We start from the raw sequence: 7,096 nt of genomic DNA on the forward strand, positions 1-7,096 counted from the left end.
GTTGTCCTGAGGGTCCCGCTTCATTTTATTACCACTGGACCTTATCAACCACTAAAAGCTACTACAGTTGCCTGGAAGGTTGCAACCAATCTTTCCATGCATAATTATTCCCAAATAAGGATGCCCCAAAAGGTGAAGGGTTGTATTTGTTCTTTCCCCAGTTTCACAGTAGAATAAAACATGAATAGTAGTACTTATATAATGTCTTTAATTTTTTTTCTTATCTGGAGAAACAGTTTGATTGCCACCCAGGTAAGTTAAATGAAATCTGGTTGGCAGATTATGTACAGATGTATTAGAAAGCTTTTTATCTCTATTAGCTTCAGATATAAAGCTAGGGTTCCTTTTCTTTTTAATATCTAGGGAGCTACATATGTAAATCACTGTCACTTTACAGAGTAGCTGCCCTCATAATTTCTTTTTTTTTTTTTAAACCAAACAGAAGATTCGAAATGTTGTAACTCATTGTTGTGGATTGACTGGTTTGTGCCTAGGTAGTAGTATTTCAGTTTCCTTTCTCTCCTTCTCTCTCTCTCTCACACACACACACACACACACACACAAACACACACACGCATACACACACACACACACACGATAGTTTTTTGATGTCTAAAGTTCTCTTAACAAGCACAAATTGTTTTTGTTCCATAATTAGAGGAATTGGGACATAAATATTTATTGAGCACTGACTATGTGGCCGTCATTGTCTAAGGTGCTGGGAAAACAGCAAACAGCAGGAAAAGTCCCTGCTCTCAAGGATCTTATAAGCTGGCAAGGGCAGAGATAACACAAAGAAGTAACACAGTAGCTCAAATTCATAGTAACATATAAATTGGAGCAAGTTTGATAGGGGGAAGGTGAGGGGAGCACACAGACTACTAAAGTTGAAATGAATGAATTATGGAAACACAGAATACATGTCCATGAGAAGGTGAATTCAAAGACAACCACTTACCTAAAAATTTCCACTTATGAAATATCTATCATAGATAAATCTATACAGATAGAAAACAAATTGGTTATTGCTAGAGGCTGGGGGTGGGGAGGGTAGGAGGAATTGGGAATTACTGCTGAATGGGTATGGGTTTCCTTTAGGGGTGTAAAATTATTTTGGAAGTAGATAGAGATGGTGGTTGCACAACATTGTAAATGTACTGTATGTTACGAATTGTTCACTTCTTAAAGTTAATGATTAATTTTATGTAGTGTGACTTTCACCTCAATAATAACAAAGAGTAATGCAGTATGTCAACCATAGGGTAAGATTAGTATGGGAATGTGAAATGCTGTGTGGCACCCTTATCCATTTATTGATTCATTCATTTATTTAACACATATTCATTGTCTGTGTACCATTTGCTAAGCACTGTATTACATATCATCGTTGATGTCTTTTCAGCACACTGTCTAGGTGGGATATAGACAAAAAAGTATTTTATATGGACCATAGAAGCTTTCCTTCTATGGATGCCCATCTTACACATTACAAGTTAATTATATGTTTTATAATTTAAAATAATATTCTTTTTCATTTTAGTGGGTATGTGCAACAGATTTTCCTCAGGCTCCAATTTTCAAAGTTCGATGCCTAAATCACTTTTTAAAATATAGCATCAAACTAATCATGTTAGTAAAGAAAATGAATATTTGGGTCACTAAGGGTGTATCTACACAGCACAAGTATCTGCAGATATAAATTACAACTCCCATTCTATCAAACTCGACAGCACTGCATTTTTTTTCTAAATACTTTCCACAGAGAACTCTGTTCAGCAAGTTCTAAGGTCAAGATAGGGAAATACTTAGTGTAATATTTGAATATTCTTGTATTGTAGAATCCGAGTGCATATTAGCATTCCATAATCTCTGAAGCTCTGTACAGAAATACAGTGATTTTGATATATTTAATTCAAGATTTCTTAGTTATTTACCCATAAGGTTTCTTTTGTTTTTGCACAAAACACCCATTATCATCTGATAGAACTAGTATTTATATCGGTTGAATATTTTGAAATGCACTTTTTTTTATTCCTCTAAAGCTCTTCAATGAGTTAGCCCTGCCATTATGGCCAAACAATGTACTGATCAGTGACCACGGAGTAGATTAGTGCTCCATACACTGAGCTGGCTTCATTTTCTATACTGTACTACACTGAGCTTATGTTACACCGTATTTTGGTAATCACTGTCTCTTCCTTCAGAGCATAAGCACTGTGGATGTAGGGACTTCTTACGTTTTGTTTACTGCTATATCTCAAGTTTGTAGAACAAAGCCTGGTACCTAATAAGTGGTAAATATATTTTTTTTGAATGAATGAATGGAGTAAGTGCTAAAAAATACATGTTAATTTATTGGGTGAATTTTTATTTAACACATAAATATTATGCCCTTGTTCTGCTAAGAGGAGATTTGAGCAGATATGTACCATAATCAGAATGTTTTAACAGAATTAAAAAAAGAGCAATTTCACTCACCGTTTGGTTTATGTCCTTTTCTTTTTGATATTGTCATTATAATAGATAATAATATTAATATTAGTAAAAATAACAAAAGAATGTGAATTGCCAAGAACACTGTGGATAGTAAATGAAACGGGATTAGATTTATTATCTGCCATTAACTCTATTTACGTTGTGATTACCGAGTTGGAGAGGACCTGGGTAAACTGATATTTTCTCCAACATGACATGGTAAAAGCCACCACAACTAAGTGCTAGATGATCCAACTATGCTATTAAGCAGCAGGGTAAATCATTATGTCACTTCTCTGGGCTTCTCTTTTGTGATCTGTAAATAAGAGGACTGGACTAGCATGTCTTTCAGGTACCTTCTACATTCAACATTTCATGATTCCCACAGTTGTGGGCCCATTATTTTTCTCCTTTATAAATTGGTCTCTAACAGCTTACTTTTCATCATACTGTTTTGAATTCTATCTCTGTGGCTACATTTTGAGGTCTCTTAGGAACTGACTTGAATAGGCCATTATCTGGGTTCACTGGGTCCTTGTTATTATTCTGAGGTCAGCTTCTGCCCACTCATTTGCCATCCATCACCAGTCTCCAGACCTCCCAAACAAAACCTATTGAACACATCATTGCTTTCTAGGGTCAGGATGAGGGTCAAACATCCCTAAAAGCACATTTTCCACCAACTAGCGCTTGGTGTGCAGACTCTCATCACTCAAAGTCCCATATCAACTAAATACTGGGGGATCCACTTGGGAAATCAGTCACATTGTCAGTTCTCTCATTCCATTCCTGCCCATTCAGTTTATGGAGAGGGTCTGTCTGATGCATATAGATTCAACCAGACCTCCTTCTCTTTCCTTTCCTTAAAGGCAGATCAGTCTTATCTCCCCTTGGGAACCTCAGTGCTGCCCTGTTTTGCTTCAAGATCCCCAGGATCCCTAAACCAGGGGACTGAAGCCTCCATTATCTTTGTATGTTTCTCTCTTGTGGGGACCTTCCACGGCTGGGTCCACTGAGGGTCACCCAGAATTTTAAACAACATGGAGTGAGAGAAGCTGCATGAATGGACATTTTGTAGCTACATTCTCTTTGTTGTCTCTCAATTAAAAAGGCCCTTGAGATAAAAGGACTTCTTTTCAATGGTTTATGTGGAGGTTGTTTCATCAATTCCGTTGTTGATGATAATGTTAAGTCAAATATTAATGTGGAATCAGTATGTTAAAATGAGGACAATGCTAAATATGTGAGGGGGAAAAGCATGAGGCAGTAAAAACTCCTTTAAACTAATGTGCTTCTTGTTAAATACCAAAAATTAGCACCATTTTGCTGATCCTAAACATTAAGTCTAAGACCAAAAATTTTTTAGATTCCCACAATGGATTGTTCAGAGTTCCTAGAAACATTAACATAAAACTTCCATGTATTCTAAATTGATTAAACAGAAGTTCTTAGAGATATCTTGCCAAGGTCATTTGAAATTTTTTTTAAAGTTGTAATATGAATTGTAATTACTTAGAACACTGTAGAATAAAGCTACAGTAAATTCCTTCACAGTTGAACTAAACTGTTTAACACATGGAAAGTCTAATTGACAATTCTGTACTAAAGTGTAAATTTGTCAAGGAAGGATACACAACAAGTTTTTTCTTTTTTTTTTTTTTTACCGTCTCAGTGAGTGCTGTTGTGATTTGGATCTATTACTTCTGAATATTGCATGAAGCTGACAAGCAGTTGTCATTTAAAGACCACATGCAGGCATTTAGTTTTCCATTTAGACATAATAACACATTATGCAAATAAGCTTGCAAAGGAAAGCTGGAGGCTGACATGAAATAAACTGTCAAACACAAGTTGCTAATAAATGAACACTTCTTTATAGATTGTCTTAATTTCGGGAGTTAAAAAATACATTTGTCTGTGGTGAATCATGGACCTTACTACAGTACTTAGCCGAGGATGCAGTTTTTTATTTTACAACAGCATTCCTTCCCTCCAATTAGGACAAGAGGTTTTAGTTTAAGGAAGTCTCAAAACCAAAATTTTACAAAAAAGATAAATAAATTGTGTTCCCACATTTTCATGGTAGGGAGATAAATGCCTCAGCTTGATTTATTCTCATAGGCTGATTTGGTCCTCAAGTTCGAACTGTCAGTAATAGGTCTAATACTTTCAATTTGACCTAGAAAACAAGTTATGGAATTCAAAGTTTTGACACTTGTCATTTTGACTAGACAAACCCTAGAAGAGGGTTTCTCAAAGAATATATCAAAATCTATTAGAAGCCTTCTTAAAAATGGATATTTCTGGAAGCACGTTCAGGAGTCCCAACCAAGACTGACCTAATCAGAATTTCTGAGAGTAGAGCCTATGAATTTGCATTTTTCAAAAGCAGCACTGTCATTCTATGTTCAACAGTCTGAGGATCTCTGGACTAGAGAGCCCCTGAAGGTCCACAGCAAGTACAAGTTCAAGATTGCTAAAGCTGGACTTTATGTTTTAAATCAAATGTGACATGAAGTTGGGGACTGAGCCATTCAGCATGAGTCGGGCTAAAGATTCAGCACTACAACTCAGTGAGGCTTTGTTTTCTATGTATCCTCATGTAGCAGTAACTCCAATGAGTAATATAAGAAATACAAGACTGAATTATTACTCAGTGACAATGGCTTATAGAGGCAGACCTGATGGGGACAGGACATTAGAACTGGAGAACACAATAGGAAAAAGGGAAAGTCTTAATCTCAAGGCCAGACGTAAAGTTGTTTAGCCTCTCTTCTCCATCTGGAGTCTCTCCTGAGAAATAACACTGAGGACTTTTGGTCCTTTGTTTTCACATAACAGAAAAGATAGCAAGAGTTTTTTCAATCTCCCTCAGACCTAGAACACATACACCATCAGAACTAGGAATACTTTTCTGTTCCCTGGCTCTACTGTGCTGTTGGCTGTCTGACCTACAAGGTTAGACTTTAATGGATTCATTTTTACATCCTTTTTTTCCCTAGATGATTTATTCACTTGTAAAAGTAATTTTATAAGTACATAAAGTATAAATTCCTCGATGATGTTACAGTAAGTGAGAGGGTTCTTAAAAAAACAATAGCAAATCCTATTGGCTTAAGTCCTTTTGGTTTACTCTTCTCAAACCAGTAAAGCTTTGACATTGGGCAAGATTATTTTGTTCCTGTCTACATTTTGGAGGAAAAAAGTGAACACATCTACTACTCTCAATTCTTTAGGATAAAAGTAGTTTCTCTAAGCACAATAGATCAACTGACTTGATAGTTAATCTTGTTAATCATTTTTAGGTAATTATTGAGCTTTTTCTTTTTTTTTTTTTTTTAACAAGACATAATCCATTATTTTGGTTCTTTTCTTATAATTCCGTTCCTTGAATTACAAAGCTAAAGATGCTGACTCTCAAAAAGTTTGTGCAAGTTTGTTACTATTTCATTTTCTTATTCTAAGAAACATCAAACTAACTGTATTTGAGATTCTTATCAGAATTTTCAAATTTAATTTTTTTCATGATTCCAATTCATTTGGGATAGTAGGATAAGACCTGTGAATGCTCACTACATATTTCTTTTACTAAAATATGCAGATTAGGGAAAAATCTAATAAATTTACTAAATTGCAGTTACTATTTGGACCCAAATGCTAATATGCCCACCATACATTTTTCTAGCATTCTATACATGTAGGAAGTTTATTAATTTATATTATTCTGAATATATAATATGTATTTAATTTGATTTAACCATATTCCATAGACTGGATTTAGGGAGTGTTTTTAAAATGCTGAAAGTTTAGTGTTTATTTTTGTGATCCAACAACTTTATCCAAAAATGCAGAAAATGTTCTGGCTGGCCAGGAGGAAAACATTTCAGTGTTGATAAGTCCTCTGACTGTAACAGCCCAGGAAGCGTGCTGCAGGTACAGTAGAAGAGATGCCCTTCTGTTTAGCTGCTTTGCCAATTTCAGCTGATGATTGTTCATCAACTTTTCGTTTATAACCACTGCAAGTGGCTTTCTTGTTTCCAGTCTCCAAACAGCTTCCTGCACCTGCGTGACTAATAACAAGACCTGCTTTATCAAGGTCTTCTTTCAAAGAATCCTTGTATCTGTAAACATCCAGAGTACATGACTCAGTACTGAATGTTCAGGTGCCACATTACCTCTATCGATTATGTTTGTAGGACAAGTCGGTTGTAAACAGGGTCTTGATGATGGAGTAGTGAAAGAACTGACCCCACAAGAAACCTGAGACCCAGAAAAGATTCTGAAAAAGGGGCCGAAAACTTAGGGCGAGACCAACTAGCATCTTCATTCTGCCTCCTGATTGAGTTGCTGGAACCGTGAGCCCGGAGGGGACGCTGTGCCCCAAAAGACACTGAGAGTGGGGAGGAGGAGGAGGAGACGCAGGATGGGCCCAGCGCGGCCTGGGGTGGGGGTAGGGTGGCGCATGGAACTGGACCAGCGGGAGGAACCTGGTCCAGCAGGGCTGAGGTGCCCCATTTTTGCATCCTTTGATTTGGCTTTTGAATTAGTCAAAATATTTGTCCCCCGTTCAGGTACTGTGAAAAAATGCTCCCTTTGAGGGCAGCGTCTCAGTTGGTGCCAT

General features: G+C 36.6%; 1 pseudogene across 1 annotated transcript; it reads right to left on the minus strand.

Moving 5' to 3' along the window:
- Positions 1–6,288: 6,288 nt before the first annotated feature.
- Positions 6,289–6,471, minus strand: LOC308487172 (UDP-N-acetylglucosamine transferase subunit ALG13-like; annotated as a pseudogene). Its single transcript has one exon. The product of its transcript is annotated as a UDP-N-acetylglucosamine transferase subunit ALG13-like (transcript).
- Positions 6,472–7,096: the final 625 nt, after the last annotated feature.

Source organism: Rhinolophus hipposideros (assembly GCF_964194185.1).
Source record: "Rhinolophus hipposideros genome assembly, chromosome: 19".
Lineage (NCBI taxonomy): Eukaryota > Metazoa > Chordata > Mammalia > Chiroptera > Rhinolophidae > Rhinolophus > Rhinolophus hipposideros.